This window comes from Lepus europaeus, chromosome 6, assembly GCF_033115175.1.
Source record: "Lepus europaeus isolate LE1 chromosome 6, mLepTim1.pri, whole genome shotgun sequence".
In the NCBI taxonomy this organism is placed as follows: Eukaryota; Metazoa; Chordata; class Mammalia; order Lagomorpha; family Leporidae; genus Lepus; species Lepus europaeus.
The window spans coordinates 51,125,083-51,148,352 of NC_084832.1; the positions used below are offsets into that span (position 1 = coordinate 51,125,083).

General features: G+C 36.5%; 1 non-coding gene across 1 annotated transcript; it reads left to right on the plus strand.

Annotated features, from left to right (window-relative positions):
• Positions 1 to 242: 242 nt before the first annotated feature.
• TRNAG-UCC (transfer RNA glycine (anticodon UCC)) lies at positions 243 to 314 on the plus strand. Its single transcript has one exon. It is a non-coding gene; the product is annotated as a tRNA-Gly (tRNA).
• Positions 315 to 23,270: the final 22,956 nt, after the last annotated feature.

Consider the following 23,270-nt stretch of genomic DNA (forward strand, 5'->3'; position numbering starts at 1 on the left):
AAGGGGAAGGTTGCGGGTGGGAGGGAAGTTATGGGAGGGGGGAAGCCATTGTAATCCTTAAGCTGTACTTTGGAAATTTATATTCATTAAATAAAAGTTTAATAAATAAAAAAAAAGAGTTTAAAAAAAGAAACTTTGGTTTTAAAGAAATTAATCCAAAAAGAAAAAAGAAGTTTCAAATACACTAGGAATAGAAACAAAATGGAGACATTACAACCGACCTCATAGAAATACAAAGGATTGCGTTGGTGGTATAGTGGTGAGCATAGCTGTTTTCCAAGCAGTTGACTCGGGTTCGAGTCCCGGCCAACACAGTCAGTACAGTTCTTTGTTGCCACGGCTTACTAGGCTAATCCTTAGCCTGCGGCACCAGCACTTTGGGTTCTAGTCCCGGTTGGGGCACCTGATTCTGTCCTGGTTGCTCCTCTTCCAGTCCAGCTCTCTGCTGTGGCCTGGGAAGGCCATGGAGGATGGTCCAAGTCATTGGGCCCTGCACCCGCATGGGAGATCAGGAGGTAGCACCTGGCTCCTGTCTACGGATAGGTGCAGCGCACCGGCCGCAATGCACCAGCTACAGCAGCCACTTGGGGGTGAACCAACGGAAAAAAGGAAGACCTTTCTCTCTGTCTCTGTCTCTCTCACTGTCTAACTCTGCCTGTCAAAAAAAAAAAAAAGAAATACAAAGGATTGATAGATATTATATGAATAATGTATGACAAATATTGACAAACTAGTAAAAAATGGAAAAAATTTGAACATATATTTCCTAAATTATGAAAGAAATATATTACCTGAATAGGCCAATAATAAATAGTGAGATTGTATCAATAATATTAATTAATAATAACAGTAACAAACCTCAGCTCTAAGAAAAGTTGTGGATTCTACTAAACATTTTAAGGAAATTTAATATTATTTCTCTGTAGATTATTTCAAAAAGGAAAACAATAGAGAATTCTTCCCAATCCATTCCATAAAGCTAGCATTGCTTTGTTACCAAAACCAGGCAAGGACACAAAAACACCAAAGGGCAATATCCTTGATGAACATGGATACAAAAATCCTCAACAAAATACTGGCAAATGGAGTCTAACAGCACCTTTAAAGGATCATTTAACATGATCCAATGGTATTCATACAGGGACTCAAGGGTAGTTCAACCTATGCAAATCAACAAATGTGACACCCACATGAACAGAACGAAAGAAAAAAATCACAGGATCATAATCAATAGATGCAGAAAAGTCCTTGATAAAATTCAATGGCACTTCATGATTTGAAAAACTATGAAGAAATTAGAAAATGAGAGACTCTGACGCCATGAACAGGAGTGTCAAATTGTTAAGTCAGCAACAGGAGTCACTGTGTACTTACATCCCCTGTGGGATCTGTCCTTAATGTATTGTCTAATGTGCAGTGATGCTATAACTAGTACTGAAACAGTATTTTTACACTTTGTGTTTCTGCGTGGGTACAAACTGATGAGATCTTTACTAATTACATACTGAATCGATCTTCTGTATATCAAGATAATTGGAAATGAAAAAAAAAAAACAAACAAACCTGGTGTTAAATTGGAAATGGCATAGAAAATTAATTAATTAAAAAAATATATATATTATGTAGGATCTCTGTCTTTAATGTGCTGTACACCCTTATTTAATGCTATGACTAGTACTCCAACAGTATGTTTTTTTCTTTTCTTTTCACTTTGTGTTACTATATGGGGGGCAAACTGTTGAAACCGTTACCTAATATATACTAAACTGATCTTTTGTATACAAAGAGAATTGAAAATGAATCATGATGTGATAGGAAGGGGAGAGGGAGCGGGAGGGGGGAGGGTTGTGGGTGGGAGGAAAGTTTTGGGAGGGGGAAGCCATTGTAACCCATAAGCTATACTTTGGAAATTTATATTCATTAAATAAAAGTTTAATAAAAAAAAAGAAATTAGAAAATGAAGGAACATGCCTCAACATAATACAGGGCATATACAACAAACCAACAGTTGACATCTTATTGAGAGGGGAAAGCTGAAATTTTGTGTCTAAGATCTTGAATAATACAATGATGTCCTTTTTCACAACTGTCATTCAACACAGTAAGAAGTTCCAGCTAGAGAAATTAGCTAAGAGAAAGAAGTAAAGGGCATCCAAATTCAAGAGGAGGAAGTTAAATTGTTACAGTTCACAGATGGAATGATATCATTAAAAAATTCCTAAAATTTCACCAAAGAGGTTTTAAAACTAATAAACACATCGAGCAAAGTTGCAATATACAAAGTCAACGTACAAAATCTGTACTATTGTCACACACCCATAGTCAAGCATCTGAAAAAGAAATCAAGGAGAAAATCTCATGTCCTGCCTACAAAAATTTTTGTGAATATCTGAGAATAAATTTAACCAAGGAGATGAGATGAAGGAACTCTACAATGGAAATTAAAAATCATTATATTCTTAAAATCTTATCTGTGAAACAATATTGAATCTGTTTTCTTTGTATTAATATCACATCAGCATAAGAACTGAAAAAATAATTGTCATAGCCAAAAGAATGCAGATACAGTAATAAATGGACCCTAAAATTGAATCTTTATTTTATAAGCAAATAATGTGGTAAAATACAAGTTTAAAAGTAAAAGGAAGTTAAATGCCTTTGCAAAAGTTTGAAACTATGTTCATTTATGTCTTCAGAAAATGAGACAATTAGTGAGCCTATAAAGTGGCAAAATTGCTGTATTATGGAGAAAATGAATCACAGCCATATGAGATTATTTGAATTTTGATGAAGTTAATCAAATAAGTAGATACAAAAATTATGAAAGAAATTGAAGAGGATACAAAGAAATGGAAAAGAATTTCTCATGTTTTTGAATTAGAAGAGTTATTATCATTGAAATGTATGTATACATAAAGCAATTTGTAGATTCAATGTGATCCCTAATCTAATCACATTTTTTTACAAAGCTAGAAAAATTACTACAATTTTTTTAATGGAACTACAAAAACCCTGAGTAGCCAGTACAATCCTGAAAAAGAACAATCAATAGTTTCACAACACTGTAACAGAAGACAAAAATCAGGCAGGGATAGGCAGCCTACAGTAATAGCCCAAATTGCAAGAGCATTTCCTACTATAAATAATAAAACAAGAAAATATGACTAAAGACCGCAATGGAGTGAGCTGCCAAACTACATGGTTAAACCTACACAAAATGATGTTTATATTGAAAAGGATTAGGGCAGCAATGGAAACTTCAAGGGGAAATATTGAGTCATTGGGGTAAAAGTACTTGAGAACTGGGAATAACTTCTTTGGTGATCAAATGCAAAGCAAAACAGATCTTGCTCTTCTGAGTTTCAGACCATACATAAAACATATGTCACAATGGACAGACATGTGGTATGACACTAACACATCCCAACCCATGCTCTCCCACCACAAAAGATGGTCGCCACTCTCTCCAGCATGTATTGAATGACATAACGTACCTAACAGAAAGCTGTGATTCACTCTTGACTCCTTTCATTGGTTCACAGATTTCAACTCAAGTAACAGGTCAGGGGGTTTTGTAATGTTCTACTCTCTATATCTGTCACATTTTTTCTCTGTTTTAGCTGTAACTTTTCCACTTCACTTCCCTCTAGATTATTGGTCTGGCTTTCTGTATGAATTCAGTTGGTACCTTCTGGGAAATTACCTACCTAGTATTTTTAGAGGTGCTTCTCTTTTTACCTTTTTTTTTTTTTTTTTTTTTTTATTTGACAGACAGAGTTAGACAGTGAGAGACAGAGAGAAAGGTCTTCCTTCTGCTGGTTCACCCCCCAAATGGCTGCTAAGGCCAGCGCGCTGTGCTGATCTGAAGCCAGGAGCCAGGTGCTTCCTCCTGGTCTCCCATGTGGATGCAGGGCCCAAGCACTTGGGCCATCCTCCACTGCACTCCTGGGCCACAGCAGAAAGCTGGACTGGAAGAGGAGCAACCAGGACTAGAACCCAGCGCCCATATGGGATGCTGGCGCTGCAAGTGGAGGTTTAACCAAGTGAGCCACGGTGCCGCCCCTACCTCATTTTTTCATATGTAATTTGGACTATTTTATTTACTTACCTCAAAACGTTTGATAAACTATTCCTTACTTAAAGCATTTTAAAAGTTGCTAACCACTTCAGGTATGGTCTTCCTAATTCTAAATACCTCATTCACTGTATGTGTTTTTATACTGATTGGTCTCTGGATTTTCCAACATTATATGGTTTCAAATCTCAGTTTTGAGGTTTTCTTTTTCTTCTGCCTGAAAGATGCCTTCCACTCCCCACCTTCTCATCTTGTCCTCTGGGTGCATTAGTTGGCTGTGAGTCTGCAACAGAAAATCCCAATCTTACAACAGATGTGTTCTTTTTTCTTAAGTATTTTATGTGCTGTCATTATAGATCAACTACAACAATTTCATTCAATAGTAACATAATTCAATCAGTATAATTTTCTTTAACACTTGACTAAAATTCCCTCATTTTCAGGCATCTTGCCTTGTTGAAGTTTCCAGTATCATGTCACTACCTTAAGTAGTATGTTAGGATCAATATGAATATTGAACTAAATACCCTTATTATTTTTTCAGGCAAAGCTTGATGCTATAATTTAAATTTAATACTCAATAAATATTTATGAAAAGCATGCCTTTAGTTTTATTTATTTTTTGCATTAGATGTTATGATTTTCATCAAGGAAAAGTAGAAAAATTGAGAGTAGATTAGTGCATAAAATCATTATCTATTTTTTGCAGAATTGACAGTAATACCTCTGTTAACTTTTAAGAGGTTATTGTACATATATATTTCTTTCTGTAAGGTTAAAATAAATCCAGGACATCTAAAATAAAGACTTGATTAAGTATGTTTTAAATTACTTTTTTATTGTTGTTTTACTGTGTTCCCAAGGACACAGTATAAAATGGAGTGCAAAAAATTTGAGTGATCAATACCATCATAACCCAAATTACTTTGAATCATTTGCTCATCTCTAACAATTATGGGCAACTTCAGTTGACATTTTCTATATCAATTAACATTATACTGAATATACCTCAATTTAATTTCCTCTTAAATACCTTTTTTATATGCTACATGGAATAAGACCCTGTGGTGTAGACTTCATTTCCAGTTTATATGCTTCAGTTGAAAGATAATTTGCTTGCTTTTCTTTTGTGTCAGTTAGGATCCTATTTGAAGTTTTTTACATAAATATGAAATAAAATTGAGTTCATAATTCCCTGTGTAGAATTACTTTACCTACTTATGTGTTATTTTTCTAAAGGCTATAAACATTTCTGTCTCTCTGAAGACATAAAAGAAGAAATACAGAAAGTCAAAATTCACCTTGCAGATAAGCATCCTAAGATTTGAGCAGTTCCTAATATTTAACAGAGGAAATTCCTTAGTCATAGCCTCAATTTACTTTCTTGGAGTATTACAGCGTATAAGCAAATGGTATCTGAACAGCTAGACATGCCATGATTTAGCTCATTTATTATTGTCAGAGCAATCCTCCTGATTTCTAATATGATCTTTATCATCTCTGTAGTTCAAAGTTATCCATCTTGAACCCTGTGATCTTTTCATTACCTAAATTCCTACATTATAACTCTTGGTATATGTTATTTTGGTGTCAGGGTATCTTGATTTCTCTGCCTTCACACATCATTTTAATTTCTATGATGAATTTTCCTATCTTCTTTTTACTAGTGACATTTTTGCCTTATTTTACAACTCAGTCCATTGAGTTGTTATGTGTTCCTCCATCATTAATTTTATAATTTACGCAATACATATTTATTAAGAAAGTATAACGTTTTAGATGCTATTCAGATATGGTTAAATACAAACAGATGAATCACTACAACTACTTAAGTAGTAGAAAGTAAAATAACGCAAAAACATAACTGAAAGCTGCTATAAAAAAGCAGAAATGTTGAATTATGAAATAATGTAAATTATGGTGATTACTCAATCTGTGAGTTCAAGAAAGTTTTTCTATGGGTAATAATAATAATTAATATAAGAACTAAAAGGTGATTAAGAATTGATGATATAAAAAGATGAGCAGTGATAACTCCAAGCAATAGGAAAAGCATGGGCAAAGACCATTCTAGAATTTTGTTTGACATGTGAGATTTTGAAATAATTCTAATATAGACAGCAGAATAAGAATGGAAGGCTACAGAGTTGGCTGAGTAAGAACAAATATGCTTTGAAAAGTTACACATTTATCTAAAGAAAATGGAATATTAACATATTTTAGATAGATGAGTATGAGAGTTGTATATGATTATTCAGGTTGTTATTCAGAAATGATTGTAGGAGTCAATGACTGACACAATGTTCTTGATTTGCAAAGGTTCACACTGAGGAATTACTTTCGGAAATTTGTAAAGGCAATTGACAAAAAAACTGCTTTACCTTAATGAAATCTGGTGAAAGAAATTTATCAGTTTTAGATATTCTATGACAAAGAGAACAAGTCTAAACAGAAGAACAATGTCTTTCCAGAATTAGCATGTTTTAAATAGTAGGTTTTTTTCCTCACCTGAGGCTGGAGTCTATAATTGCATTTCACATATAATATGTGTTGTTTTGCAGAAATTTAATATACAGAAGATCTGATACAAATTATTTTGATTTAACTTATTTTTCATAAATGTTGTTACAATATAAATCAAGGAAGATTGTACTTTGCTTTATTCAAAGTAAGAGTTACTATTTTAAATTGTTTCATTACTGATAGCAATGACATTAATGAATGATTTTTGAATCACTGATATAACACAACTGGAGACTTTTATATGTGTTTGATTTTCTAATATTCTACTTTGGAACTTCTATCAAAAGATAAAGCACATTGAAAAGCCCAACAGTTAGATGGATGTAAAAATAAGTTGCATAAATTGTAAACAAAGTAACACCATACTATTAGGCCAGCATGTTTTTGCTTTTTGTTTTACTATTGAAACAATGAAAATATAAACATTACATAAAGAGTAATGAGATATGGGTGTTAGAAAGACAGACCTTGAGATGTGTGCATCTCATATTAGAGTGCCTTGGTTCAAGTTACAGATCTGCTTCTGAAGCAGTAGGTAATGGCTTAAGTACTTGATCCATATCACCCATGTTGGAGGCCTCAATTGAGTTCCAAGCTCCTTGTTCCCACCTGGCTAATCCCTGGCTGTTTCAGGCATCTGAAGAGTAAACCAGCAGTAGGTAGATGTTTCCCTGTATGCTTACGTCCTTCTCCATTTGTAATAAAAATAAATAAAACAGTTATTAAAGACATAAAATGAAATATTATTTTTAAGAAAGCAGCAAGCCCCAAATATTTCATTTATTATTCAAAAAAAAGTTAAGGATCAGGCATCATGGATCAGCATGTCAAGCTGCTGCTTGATATGCCTGTATTCCATATTCTGCCTGGGATCAAGTCTCATCTCCACTTCTGATTCAACTTCCAGTTAATATGCCTGAGAGGCAACAGATGGTGTCTTAAGTCCTTGGGTCTTTATCAACCCGTGTGGAGTTCCTGGCTCATGGCTTCAGCCTGGTCCAGCCTCTGATATTGCAGGCAATTAAAGAGTATACTGTTAAATGGAATATCTCTTTATCTTTGCTTCTCCATCTCTTGTCACTCTTTCACATAAATTAATTAATCTAAAATAAAAATGTTAAAGGGGACTGTCACTGGAAGGTGGTTCTGGGGTGATGCCCTGTGCTTTTCCAGTGGGAGCATATGAGAGTCTTTACTCTCTCATCCCTTCATTTCTCCCTGCAGGAGAAACGTGGAGTTGGGAAGGCAGTGGAAAATAAGAGTGGTGAGTTGCAGCCAGACAAAGGGGTCTTATGAAGGAATGATGTGGCTGAGCCAGCACCAGGGCAAGCTTGAGGCAAAGCTGGAAACTGGGAGGATTAGGGGTGACAAACCACAAGAGTAACCAAGATAAGAAGGATCTTTGTCTTTGGATGGCTGTGTAAAAGCCCAAACTTGAAAACAGGGCCAATTGTTTGGCCCTTTGGCTTGACTTGGGTCTTATTGGCAGAGATGGAGAGGTGGTTCTAGGCCCATGATTCAGAGCCGGGGAGCTGGCCAGCTTGCATGGGTGGAAATAAGTTTCATCTTTGTTGTGTCAAAGTTTAATTCTTTCATAGCCAGCTGCCCACACTAAGATTCTTCCTGGGACCAGCATTGCTTTGTAGCAGGGAAAGCCATCACCTGTGATACCAGTATCTCATATGGGTGCCAGTTGGTGTCCTGATTGCTCCACTTTCAGTAAAGCTCTATGGGTGATCCTGTGCCTGGCTGGCTGGCAGATTGTCTGCCTAGCCCATACAGAAAGTTAAGAGCTCATGGCACATCATGCCCCCCTCCCCCAGGAAAAACCCTGGTAGAGGGCTCAACACACTGAGACCTCCACATATGACCTGACTGCCAGCAAGTGAAAGGAGCCCCAGGCACTTCCTATTGAGGGGCCTTGTAATTGTCAACTAGGTAAACAGCTCCCTGATGTGGCCCAGATGCAAGACCACCTGGAAGGCTATGTGGACTACATGACCTTCAAGCTGACTGGAAAGCATAGGGGCACCAGTATCAGCTTTATCCTATAGAATTAGTGTGCCTCCATGAGCTAGCTTCTCCCCTTTGCCTGCCCCATAAAAGCTTATGCCTAACTGCTAATAAACAGACATGTTTGCCGAAACTGTCTCTGGTGCTTCTTGTAGAAGAACACCATCACCCCACCATCCCAACAGCTTATGGGCCTTGTAGGACAAGCCCACACAGCTCCCTGCTAATGGCCTGGGAAAGCAGTGAAAGATGACCCAAGTGTTTGGGTCCTTGCAACCTACATGGGAGACCAGGTAGAAGCTCCTGGATCCTGGCTGCCACCTGGCTCAACCCTGGCTGTTGCAGTCACTTGTGGAGTGAAAAAGCAAATGGAAGATGGCTCTTTCTGTAAATAAATAAATAAATAAAACTTTAAAGAGAGAGAAACAATAACAAAAACAAATTGTCCAAATAAGAAGGGATACTTGTTCTCTATCATTTCTTCCATGAAATAGTAAAAAAAAGGGAACATGTACTCTTCCTATAACTAGCATAACATTAATGCCAAAACCAAATATATCCCAGATAGAGAAAAACCATAGGCTAGTATTGCTAACAAACACAGATACAAAACTGCTCAAGAAATGTTACCAAACTGAGTACAATAATGTTTAAAAAATTATACATAGTCCAAGAGAGCAAAATTTGGAAGTGGATCAACCAGGACTGAAAGCACCATCCATATGGGATGCTGGTGTCTCCGGCAGTGGTGTAACCAACTGTGTCTCAGCAATGGCTGAGAAATTATTTCAAACTACACTACTTATTTGAAAGAAAACAGTTCTTCCTTTTGTACCATTTTAATACACTCTATATCACCTTAAAATATTTATTTCTCCTTCAAGAATATTTTCATTTCATTCCAAGAAAACTGTACTTCCCACTTTATCTTTCTTTGTTCAAGGATAGAAAAATTGAACTAAAATGTTCATTTTGGGGCAAACATTTTGAAATCCATGCATGACTTTTTTTTATAGTATGTGTTTCCCATGAACTATTTGAAACAAATTTGTCTAAATCATTTATTACTGTTCATCCTAGGACTCATTACTCTGCTTTTTCATTTCCATTTATTTATTTAATGGAGTGCCTTCTAATGCTAGCTCCTTGGATTTTGGACAGATTGCAATTATGTAGATAAAAATCACTTGATTAATGACATTATGGCATTATTTTCACATTAAATGTAAAACATACATGATCTGATTTGGTCCTCCTCATTTACCATTTATCATATACAAGGAGTCTCCAAAAAGTTCATGGGGGATGCACATTATCATTTAATTCCATTTTTCCACAAGCATTTTGAAGAATCCTTATATGTTTTCCTCCCTAATTACATTTTAGTAACACTGGCCTTCTTTTTATTAAATAAATGCTATAGTTTTTTTTTTTTCCTGCCCTAGAGCTTTGTAGTGTAATGAATATTCTTTCTCCATGAAATTAGAGCATATTTCCTAAGAAAAATTTTCTGACCACCCAATATCGAGTTATGGTTTTGTTTGTACAATATATCTCCAATGCTTAGAACAGTAAGCATTTCAAAAATGCAGAGTGAATGAATTATTTTCAAGATTTATTTATTTTATTTGAAAGAGTGAGAAAAATCTTCCATCTGCTGGCTCACTCCTCAAATGGCCATAATGGCCAGGGCTGAGCCAGGTAAAGCCAGGAACTAGGAGACTCTTCCAGGTCTCCTATCTGAATGCAGGGTCTCAAGGATTTGGACCATCCTAATCTGTGTTCCCAGGCCGTTACCAGGGAGCTGGATCAGAAGTGGAGCAGCTGGAACTTGAACTGGCATCCATATGGGATACTGACACAGCAGACAGCTGCTTTATCCATTGCACCACAGTGCCAGCCCCATGAATAAATTTTTATAGGGACCAAAGGAGAAAGAAGTAGATTTACATCGATGACTCCAATACTAAGGGAGCAGCATAATCATGTGATCAGGATAGGAATTCTGGATAAACTACCTTTAAAACACATAACCTCATTTTACCATGCACTGCCTAGAATTACTTTTGCTTTTACGAAGTAAAAACTGTGGCTGATAAACAGTCATACAAGCCTACCCAAGCCTACCCAAGTCTATGAAATTGTTGATTAAACAGTATATCAGTCTAATGTACTTACACAAAAAGAAGAGTAGGATAGGATTAGGGCAATCATATCGTTTATTTTTTTAAAGATTTTATTTATTTCTTTGAGGGAGAGAGTTACAGACAGAAAGATCTTCCATCTGCTGGTTCACTCCCAAAATGGCAGCAAAAGTCAGAGCTGGGCTGACTCAAAGACAGGATCCAAGGGCTTCCTCTGAGTCTCCCACATGGATTTAGGGGCCCAAGCACTTCTGTCATCTTCCATTGATTTTGTAGGCCATAAACAGAGCTGGTTGGGAAGAGGAGCAGCCAGGACATGAACCAGCACCCACATGAGATGTCAGCACCACAGGCAGAGGCTTAACCTATGGTAGAATGAGAAGGTGAAAAGGTCATGCCAAGATGGCTGCTGAGGTGAAAAGGTCATGTCAAGATGGCCGCTGACAAAAGAAACTGCCTGGCAACAGGCTGTGATTGGATGGCTTTGGAGCCTGCCTGGCAATAGGCTGTGATTGGTTAGGGCATAGACCACCCCTTGACCGGATTGGCTGGCCTTGGCTATATAAGCAGCTGTAGCAACTGAAATAAACGAGTCTGCAGGCTGCTTGCCTCAATTACTTAATCCCTGTATTCACGTGAGAGACCCAGAAGAAGCTCTGGCCTCCTGGCTTCAGCCTAGCTCAACCCCAGTCTTTGAGGCTATTTGGACAGTGAATCAGTGGTTGGAAGATCTTGCTCTCTTTCTCTCACTCTCTCTGTCTCTGTCTCTCCTCCTCCCTCTTTAACACTATATCTCAAATAATTTTTTAAAAAATTTAAAAAATAAGAAAAAATCAATGAAAAGTTGGAAAATAACCTAAATAGTCAAGTTTCAGATAAAAATTTAAATTATACATTTAACTGCATTTATATCAGGAAAATAAGAAATAATTAAACTATGCAGCACCATTTTGCTTATTAAATTAAAATATTTATAAAGAGTATAATATCTTTTCTTGCGTAAGGGAACTAATGCACTTATTTATTGTGAGATTAATAGAAAATTCACTTTTCATTCCAAAAAGCTACTCTGTGTGTTCATGACAAATCAAAAAAATAAAATTTAAACCATCATAATCATCAGTGTAACATTAAGTAATTCAGCTACAATATCCACAAAACTGGAGCCAAACATTGAAATATTTTTTGGAGAAATCCCCTCTATCATCGCAACCTTAACCACAAGAAAAAAAAATGTAACTTATGTCATTTGATAATCGGTTCATTCCCAAAACCCGAAACTCATAGGAAAACATTCAGTTTGCAGAAATGGTCATCTAGAATTCTCATTAACAGGCAGCATATAATTCTTTTTATTCTTAGTTTCATACTAGAGAAGATATGAATGAATGTTGATATTAATTGAACAAATACAAGTCATCCGTTGTTATTTACATCCCTACCCCTAACCCCTAACCTTAACTCTATCTATAACTTCACCCTTCAAAGTTATCAAAAAAAAAAAAAACAATCTGTAGACTTACTTCTTTGGGGTTCAGTCGGTAGAAATGAGGAAGAAAGAGGAGGGGAAAATGTTTCATAGCATGATTCTAGAAATCTAGGCAAAATCCTTTCTCTGTCCCTGGCAATATTTGTGCTCCCATCTTCACTTTCATCTTTAAACCACTTCTCATCTCTCAAGTATAATAATAAAATTATCATCTGTTTGTCAATGCCTCTATTTCTTGAATTACTCAAAGAATATCCATATTATTTAAACAAAGTAATGAAAATATGGGGTAGTTGCTTGGAATAGCAGTTAAGGTGTCATGTGTTATGCCCACATCCCATATCAGACTGTTTTTGTTTCAGTGCCAGCATTACTTCCTGACTCCAGCTTCCTGCTAATGATTACTCTGGGAGGCAGCAGCTGTTGGCTTGAGCACTTGGGTCCCTGTCATCCATGTGAGAGACATAAACTGAGTTCCTGACTCCTGGCTTTAGCCTGTGGATATTTAGAGAAAGAATAATATTTGGAGAAAGAATAAACAATGCTACTTTTAATACCCTTGTGATAAATTGTAGTTAATTCCTCTTCCACCTACACATTAAACACATTTAGATAAAGCTAGAATAATTTCTTTAGCATTGGCTTAAATTAAATGGAATATAATGATATATAAAATGTGAAAATACATCATTGGACAGTAAGTTCACAATCATTGACATCCCTATAATAAGTGAGTGGCATCTAGCTTGTTTTTGTTTTGCTTATGTCTGTTTCATCTAAGGAAGCGTGAAGGTAGACAGAATAGTATTAATTTCAGCATCTAATTTAAATGCTGCACCTATCAGGTATTTAAAGCTCAGATATCAGAGCTGTTTTCTGAAATTTCTCCCAGATTACATTGTGCAGATAGGTGTTCAGAGTATCATTTGATTTGCAATAAAAATAGCAATAAAATGCACTGCATTATAAATCACAATTTATCTAGCTATGAGAATCAGCTAACGCTTTAAGATAAGCATTGTGAATTTTAATATATTTTGTTTACAAATTTAAAATTTATTGAATTAATTATTTTAAGCACTAAATCAGTTTTCTCCAAATCCAAGAATAATTCATTAAAATGGAGAAAGTGTTGTTCTGCTGTGAGGGACAAACAGCAGCTTGTAAGTTTAACACATTTTGAAGCCAGAAAATAGGCCAGATTTCAGTAAAAATTTATTGATGAAAATTTTTAAAAGAAAACTATTGATCACATTTGTTCCTTGAATCTTTCAGTTAAATAACAAAAAAGGAAGGAAAGAAGAAATGAAATGATTATTTTAAGCTATTCTATTGTCAAAAATAAAAAGTAAGTCATTAATTCTTTAATGAGTTACTAATTCATTAATATCTTATCTAATTCATTAATATCTTATCTCTTCTTAAAGAGCATTATTTCTGATGTAGTAAAATTAATAGCCTTTCATTTAAAATTTTTTCAAGGAACACACATAGCTTTCAGATCGCAAGTCAAATAGAAAATGTAAAAAAAAAGTTACCAATTTTTATTAGCAATTAAAAGTCTTTATACTCTTAGCAAAGCACAGGTTAAATATTCATTTTTCAAGCAAACCATGTTGATTAAGTTAATATGTCACCTTTGGGAGTGTTACCATGGCAATATTGCAATTAAAATTATTCACATTAAAACCAACAACACTAATATGCAATTAACAATCATCTAATGCTACAAATGTGACAAAATGTACTAATTTGGAAAATTGCCAAACCTTATAGATAATTTTTCTGTTTCTTCCATTTCTCATACCTCCAGGAATAAAAAGACAAAGAACAAAATATAGAGAAAAGGGATGGTGTTGATAATTGTTCAGCATTCTTTTGGCAAACATTTTTAACAGATGTCACATAAAACATTCACTTACTAAAACCAGAGATTAACTGATAAAACATCTTTAAACAATTATTTTATCATTCATTCCTCTCTTCATCTTTTATTCAATGTCGATTTCTTTAGTCATAAGCACAATTGGCAAATCAAGAAGCCTGCCTTATTTAAGCATCCTTTTCACATTTTTCACATCACTTTCCTCAAATTTTCACATCGATAATCTCTACTATCAAAGAACTGACATCTGCAGGGGGATGACATTAATACGAAAAAAAAAAATCTCAATACATCATATCTGCTATATTAGTTGGGTCCTTTCTTAGATTCAGAAACAAGGACTTAGGTCCACACAGTTTGAGAAAAGCTCTTGAGAAACTTAAAAATTAAGGAAAAAAGCTAAACCATTAAGTGTATCATATTGACAAGGTTTTCACTGAGGACCAATGGAGCTCTATTTCATTAGAGATCCTCTGAGACATGTGGAACATGTCTCAAATCATCCTAGTGAGGAATGAATGGTTGAGTCATTTGTTACCTAATTCCATGAGTTGAAAGCTGCCATAGTGGTGTTACTATTTGTTGACTTTGTACCTGTGTATATTCTGGAAAGCCCCCTCTTTGCTGGGGTTTTTCCTTAGGGAGAAAGGACAGACAGGCTAAGGCTTTGTTATGAGCTCCTCATTGCTTGGCTATGAATTTTCAGTAGTTTCAAATTCAAGGGAGCTAATGAAGTATAGAACAAGAAACCAATGAGGTCTCCTCCATACTTAAAGGAATGCTCAACACCAGTCCCTGAAGAATTAGGATAGGTAACATGACAGACACTGATTCTTCACAGACTTTAAGGAAGTTATAGTAGTAGACAAATTGAGAAGATTATGAAATTCACTGATTTAATTACACTTGGTATATTTATAGAATGGTGTTTAGTCTCTTCTTTATATTTTTGCATAAGGAATCCTGCTACTGCTGCTTTTGTTTCTTGCAAATTATGTGTGAATTCCATAATATGAATTCACAATCCACCCAACCACTTTGACTTTATTGTTCTATAAACTTCCTGGGCTTTATCTAAGACATTGATTTCTATCTGTGCTTTTATAGTTGGTTTCTTCACTCTCAATCAACCTGGTAGGTGTAACATGAGAGCTTAGCTTGAGGAAGATCAGGGCCAAATTCACACAGGCCAAAGATCAATTGTGGATCCCATTGTGAATTCATGCTGTTTATTTTCAAAGCAGCAGGCAAGCACATTCACAGGATCTATGCTCAGTCGTGCCCTAAGGTCTGCTATATGGTTATACACAATAATGACAGGTAGCTAAGCAGTTACATGACAGATGGAAGTGTGTTGCACAGCTATACTTATATAAAAAATAATCTGCAGAATTACATCAGCTTCCTTGCTTGGTGGTAGTGACAAAAGTGAGGCAGCCAGACTGACTGTTTTACCAACATTCTACTCCTTCAGGGCTCCATGCCTCACAATGTACATGTTTGCTATCTTTTAGGAGGATCACTGTGTGAGGGGTGTAAAACATTGCATCCAAATTCCACAGCAATAATATAAGCTACAAACGACAGCAACAAAGAGAGAATATGCAATGCCAAATACGAGCAAGGCCATCTGACATCCATCCTTCAGGGATGCCCACCAGTCTTGGAGGGGATCACCAATCAGTTGTTTGGTGTGCACCATTCCTTGTTTTAAAGCAGCAAAAGCTTGGGTTACATTGTGATGGGCATCATGCGTGTGTATTAATTTAGAATTTAATATAGTACATATGCCACTCTGGGCTGTTATAAGGATATCTAATGTGATAAAAATCTTTTATTTGATATACCTCCTCATTTAAAAGATCTAATGTATTTTTGTCCACACTGAAGGCTCAGGCTGTGTGGAAAGCTAACACATTTTGTAGTTAATGTGGCTATGGTGGTGGCATATGGGGAGAACAAGGCAAGTGGGTAAAACTACCACGCAGTACATTATAAATGGTGTTGAACCGTAAAGGCTGCCCAATTGAAAGGCAGTTGTGTAAGTGTGAAGATCCCTCACTCAGGTCGATAAAGCCACCCACATGTACAATCCCCCTCCACTCACCCACAGGTTAATTAAGGCTATCCATAGGCACTACAGGCCCATAAAGAACGCAGGGGTATGGGATAGGCACCCACTGTATTGTGGGGATTATTTCTTTCCCATTTGGTATTAACAGTCATGTTTTGCATATTCATACATAAAGATGCAAGAGTCCACTCCAAATAAGACCTATTCTGTGTTTGTTTTATATATTTTAACACTTAAGGGGATAACTTTATGGCTTCTAAAGCAAGCCAGTCCAGACGATCCCACACAGAATACCTCAACCATGGCTTGGTCTTATAATTTTCCCATAATAGGATCTTTACATTGGTCAGGTGTTATTTCATACAGGGTCAGAAAATTCCATCCTTCCAACCAAGTCCAGTCTTTGTCAGTGGTTGTAGTCACTTTCAAAGGCAGTCCAATTGCAGAGATGATAGATAAACCCTGTGCACACTCAACAAGCCAATAGTTGGATAATGTTGTGACGATATGTGCCCAGTCCACCAGGGTGATCACATCAACTAAACTAAAGACAATGAGACAAAGAAGTAAGTGGCACCAATAATGGTAAATCCTGGCTATCGAGTAAGATACAATCAAGAGATTTATTGTGAGGTAACACTGTAGCTGACAAAAGGGGTCACCCTAGCCTCTTACATCAGACCGAATGGGCATAGCTATTGCTATATGTAAAGATATTGGGGAGGCTAGCATTGGCCATAGAGCTAAGGCAAATATGCCCTTGATCAAAGTAGCAACCACTTCCTTACCCATGTCCCTTCAAAACAGGGGCCCGAGTGACCATTACCCATGGAGTCAGTTGAAGGTCACGTTCTACTCCTGCTCCCCATTGTGGCAGAAGGCAAACCAGGCCTTGCTGGCTTTCTATATTTCCCATGGTCACTGCCAGTTAACATGTTCCCCTAGAACTCAAGGGCCATGTGAACAGTTAGCACAATGTTTTGTCTTCCAAAACCTGGTTTCAACTGGAGGTCAGTGGTTTGCACCTGCAATTTAATGGATGCTTCTTATTAATTCAGCAAAGCCTCCACAGGGCTGGTGCTCTAGCCTGAGGTCATTTATTCAATAACACAGTCCATAGTCTCAGTGTTTCACTTCATGGAGCCTGAGTTGACTTTCCTTTGGAGGCCTTATTTTAAGAGGCTGTTATATTGTTGAATAATTCTGGCTATTTGGAGAAGGTACAGTAAATGCAGCACAATTTTTGCCCTCCTCCACCTGTAAAAAGAATCCTACAGTCACTGTGAATAGCCTGTGGTCTTCTTTGTATGCCACATAATCATTCCAAGGTATGCAGGACTGCTCACTGTTTGAACTGCCTAACAGGAATAGCAAAAGGCAATCTCAAAGCAGTGTCTACACAGGTAACCGGGTACTTAGACCTATTTGATTGGGGCATAGTCCAATAAAGTCTACTTGCCACCTTTCATGGGGCATTTACCCCCATATCCATCCTTGCATCAAGTTCCAATGGCCACTGGTATTCAGCAGGGGTGCTCCTGTGAAAAGACTACAGTTTTTCAGGCATCTAGAACCTCTTGGTGGGTTTCAGGCAGATGCTAAAACTTCACTGTAGCCCAAATCATCCTTTATCCTGCATTAGAAGACACTGATATAACCACTTGGCATCATCAATTTTCTGGAATCTTTTCCAACCAACAAACTTTAGCTAGGGCATATCAATGAAGAAGGCAATGGCTAAATCTAAAACAGTGATAGGTCCTGAGTTCATGTCTCAGGTGGTCCTGCCAATGGAACTGCCACATTCAAGGGAGAGACATCTTTATTATGCTCTGGGTAATCTGCCATCATCTGCCATGTCCCATCTGGCTTTCTTAGAAGTCATATCAGTGAATTGAATGGGCTATGTACAAGCCTAATGATGCTTACCTTCTCTAGTTCCTGAATGGGTTTGGTAATGTAGGACTGCCCAGCAATTTATGCTGCTTGGTGTTCATCACCCACTCAGGCATGGTTAACTGTAATGGTTGGTGGACAGCATGCCCCATCAGTACAGCACTAACCATCTGTACTCACAGACAGAACTGTCCCATTGAAGTTTTCGGCTACAAGCCCTAGAAGATATCAATATCCAGTATGTACTCAGGTAGGATAAGAACATACACATTATATTTTCAAGGTGGTAGACACTCTATTCTCACTTTTATCTGGATAGCATGTTCCCCATTACTATCGATGGCTACCATAGGTCCAGAACACCTCTTAGGGTTGCCATATAATAATGTACATTTGTCCCCTGCATCAATTAATGCCAACAACTTACTGAATAATAGAAGGAGACCAATGAATAGCAAGCATCTTGACCTCACCCTTAATCGAATTTAAATGTCCAGGTGTCAGTGGTCACTTCAGATGGCTCAGGTCACTTAGAAAATACCATAACTGTATTGTTCAGACCCCTGTTTTCTGCTTGGGTGCTTTACTAGGATTGGTTTCTCTAATGGCTGGAACCATCATTCTGGTTGTTTCCATAATTATAGCAATATCATATTAGCCTTCCCAGCTGAATTTTCCTATCTACCCCCACTGCCAGAAGGTCAACCCACATCTGTTTTTGAGTGACCTTATTCCCTCCTTCGCCTTCCTGTTTCTCCTGAGTTGTGGCCTGTATACCCTTCAGAGTGCAAGCAGTGTTGTCCTTTCCCAAGTAGGTTGGTACAGGTAAGCATAGTGATAAGTTATTCCACATGCAGGGCTAGTATCATCATCAGGGGGTCTAACAGGTCAGAGAGAGCAGCCTGCATCACTAGATCTCACATCCCTGCAGTAAAAACTTCTTCATCTGTCACATGAATCCCAGTACTGTATATAGCACTTGCTCAATTCTCGGAAGGCTTATGTGGTTCAGCATATATCTGCCACCTACTGATGGTCTCAGGCAAGTCTCCAGCATTAGGCCATACCATGTGGTCTCCTGTCAAATGACAGGTGGTCTGAAGGTGCTGCTGCAAGGCTGGGCACACACACAATTAGGGATAATCATTTTTTTTTATTTTCATTTCTATTCCTGAGAGTAAGAACGTATTCACCCCTCATCCCATAATCTGAGCAACCAAACTCCAAATGATTCAGAGGCCTGAATTTAGAACATATATCTACTAGATCTGTCTGAGTTTACAGGTGGAACACTGAAAGGTTCACCACCTGGTAGGGAGTGGTGGGCTGCCTGCAGCTGCACAGAGGAACACTTTGTTGCAGTTTCTTAATCTTTTGGGTGACTACTGGGTGGATGTTGACCAGTACCGGGGGCTCAGCATTGTGCTTATTGTCACAGGATTCAACCACTACCACTGCCAGATGATCTCTGGCATCAGGTGCAACTCAGAAGGTGACAACCTCAGTTTCCAGGGCACAAATGGTCTCCTCTCATCTTCTGATTTTATCTGTCCTTCTATCGGGCTTCCTGCAAGTCTCATTCTTAGGCCTCCACTTGTAACACAATTAGTGGTCTCTGATTACAAGGAAGAGAGAAAGACACACCCCATATCCCCTATTGCTGCCCAGGCACCCTTCTTCTCTAACATTTCTCTGAACACATGCAATGCATTTTCTGTGCTAATGGATGAGCCAGGAAGATCAAGACCAAATTCAAACAGGACAAATAAACGTGGAGCCAATTGCAGAGTCATACGTCTTTATTCTCATGCCCCCAGATGAACATATCTTGAGGATACCCATTCAGCTGTGCCTCAGCAGCTTTTATATGCTTAAGACAACAGTGGCAGGTAGCCAAGTGGTTATATAACAGATAGGGGCATGTTGCACAACTATGATTATATAAAAAGTTACTTACAAGAGTACATCAGCTCGAGAGAGCCTCCTGGATCCCATTATCCTGATAGTAGGGCAATGTGAACAAACATAAAAATTACTCTTGCTATTTTTTTGCTTACATTCTTGTTATACATTTTCCAGTTGGGGAATGAATGCAAACTTTATAAGTGATATACAGTATTAGCTCAAATTCCTCCAGCACAAAAGATTTTCATAACACCCATATGAACAATATGCAAGTCAAGATAGTGTTGTCAGTAATTCAGAAGTTCCCCAATGATCAATCGTGGTCTCTGTCATCCTAACAGTAGTAACTATTCTGTTTTCAATCACCATGAATTAATTTTGCCTGCCTTGGAACATATTTAAATAAGAATCAAACAGATGATACAATTCAATCTGGGGCTTATCTTCCTCAACTTTGTACATATTATTGTGAGTTTCAACAGATAACTCAATTATTAATTTCAGTCCATTTCACAAATTAACCATAAAATTTAACATTTTATTGAAATTTGATTATTTCTAGTTACTGGCTATTGAAAATAATGGTTCTTTTAGAATTATTACTTATTTGACAGATATTGTGTGCATTTATGTTGCATATATACTAAAAGGAACTACTGGACCATAAATTGTATGTGCTTATTCAATTTTGTTGGATATTGTTAAAATTTTTACAAAGTGTCTTCATCAAATTTTTAATTGAATGTTCACATCATTTGTAGCTGAATAAAATTTACAGTTTTATATTGACATAGCCATATCCACACATATATCTACTATGTATGTAGTCAAAAAGAACTCATTGTATAAAAGACATACCTGGCCCACCATGTTTATAGCAGTGCTGTTTACATTAGCCAATGTATGGAATCAACCAAGTTGTCCATCATCAGATGACTGGATAAGGGAAATATGGTAGAAGTGGAATATTGTTTAGCTATTTAAAAGAACATGTGGACCAGGTTATGATCAGAGCATGTGGTTTGGCAGAGTCCTCCCAGAGTGCCTGTATCCTTGCTTAGCTGCCCTACAGAAGAACAAACTATTTAAATGAAGAAAAACCTGGGCTGTGGGGAGGGGATAGTAGGTGATGCAGGTCACAGGACAGGAAATAGTGGACATGTCAAATGAACAAATCCTAATTGGAATGGATATCACTGGACACGGGAGAAAAGACTGCCCTGTACCTGGGATTCACGCTGCATTAGTAGCTTTTAGCAGATTCGCTCCTCAAATGACCTCAAAAATCAGGGCTGAACTAGACTGAAGCCAGGAGCATGGAGCTCCAACTGGGTCTTCCACAGGTGTGGCAGGAATTCAAGTACTGAAGCAATCATCTGCTGCTTCGTAGGTGCTTTATCAGGGAGCAGGTTATAAGAGGAGTAGCAGGCACTCAAACTAACACCCTAATACAAGATCCAGACATTGCAAGAGGTAGCTGTACCCTACCACAACACAACACTGGCCCCTAATATATTCTTAATATCTGTAAGATTTGTAATAATAATCCCTTTTTCACTCATAACATTAGTAGTTTTTATTTTTGCCTATATTTTATTTTAATATTCTTAGAACTACAAAAATGTATTGTTTTAAATATAGTATTTTTACCTTTTTTTCATTTTCATTATAGTTCATTTTGTTTCTTTTTCATTGATTTATGCTATCTTTAATATGGCCTTTATTCTTTTGCTCACATTAGTATAATTCTTTATTTCTTTACTTTAATATATTATTCAAGATTATCTTCTGAAGATGAATAGTTATGAAATATCTCCTTTAATATATACTTTTAAAACAATAATTTTCTCACTAGCAACTCTAACCACAATTTTAATAGTGTTTGCTATTGTGTATCTTACATTTTGACTTTTACTCAGTTCAAAATGTTCAAACTTTTGTTGGGTTTCCATTTGAACCAAGGGGTTATTTAAGAGTATAAAACTTTTAAAAACAGGTATTTAATTATTATTGTTATGATTTATTTCAACTTTACTATTGATTTCAGTTGTAGCCAGGAAATACAGCCTCATCTGGGAGATTCTTTTAGATATGTGATGTTCTACTTTACAATCCAGAGAATTATCAAGTAGGTAAGTGACATATTAGTAGTTGAAAGAAAGAAGTATTTGGTCATTGCTGAGTGTTCCGTTTTTTAAAACCTATTGCATATGTGTCAATTTTTTATTAAGTTTCATTAAGTTAAGTAAAGTTCTGTATCTTAACTTTTTTTCTTTCATTTAATTAAATGATGGAAGCTAATGCAATCCACTAGGACTCCAGAGTAAATCCATTATTTTTAATTTTCCTGAGAGTGCTTCACATTTGTTAAGACTGTGTTATTATATGATACAAATTTGGACTTTTATCTCTTCTTGTATAATGATCCTCTAATGAGTGTGAATTATCTCCTTCATCTTTAGTAATTATCATTTAAAGTCTGAGTTTCTCAGATATTAGCTTGAAGTTGTCATTTGCATTATTAGTTCATTACACCTATCATAGCAAAGTACCACAGATTGGATAGCTTATAAGAAAAGATACTGTTATGTAATCTGAAAGCTAAAATACAAGGTCAAGGTTTTGGCCATTTGGGTTTCTCCAGTAAACTATGAGAGAGAATCTATGTATACCTCTAGTCTGTTTTCTGGTGCTTTGCTGAAAATCTTTACTAATTACTGGCTTGTAGAAGCATACCTTAATCTCTTCCTTCATCTTTGCTTGTCATTCACCGTGAGTGCTTGTCTGTGTCCAAAGTATCCTCTTTATAAGGCCATCAATCATACTGAAATAGGGACACAATTTATTTAATTGTGACCTCCACTAAATTAATTAGCTCTGCAAAGACTTATTATCTTCACTGAGGTACTAGAAGTTAGTACTTCAATATACAAACTTGTGGGGTTAAAATTCAACCCATGACATCAGATTTGTTTCATCATTTTTCATACAAATAAAAATAGAATTCCTTGTCTTGATCTATATTTACATATGCATTATATATTTATATATTATATATTATTTATATAAACATTATATATTTTTATATATGTATTTATATATTTTTTTAAATTTGTGAGTCACTTGTGTTAACAATGCCCCAGGCTTTATCTAGGTTAGATACAATTCCTCTCAATTTCTTTCACATCAAAAATCTTGCTAAAGAAGAAACTCAGATCTAGGGCATGGTTGTCTTATGTGGTGGGAAAGTATGTGAAAAGTCAAAA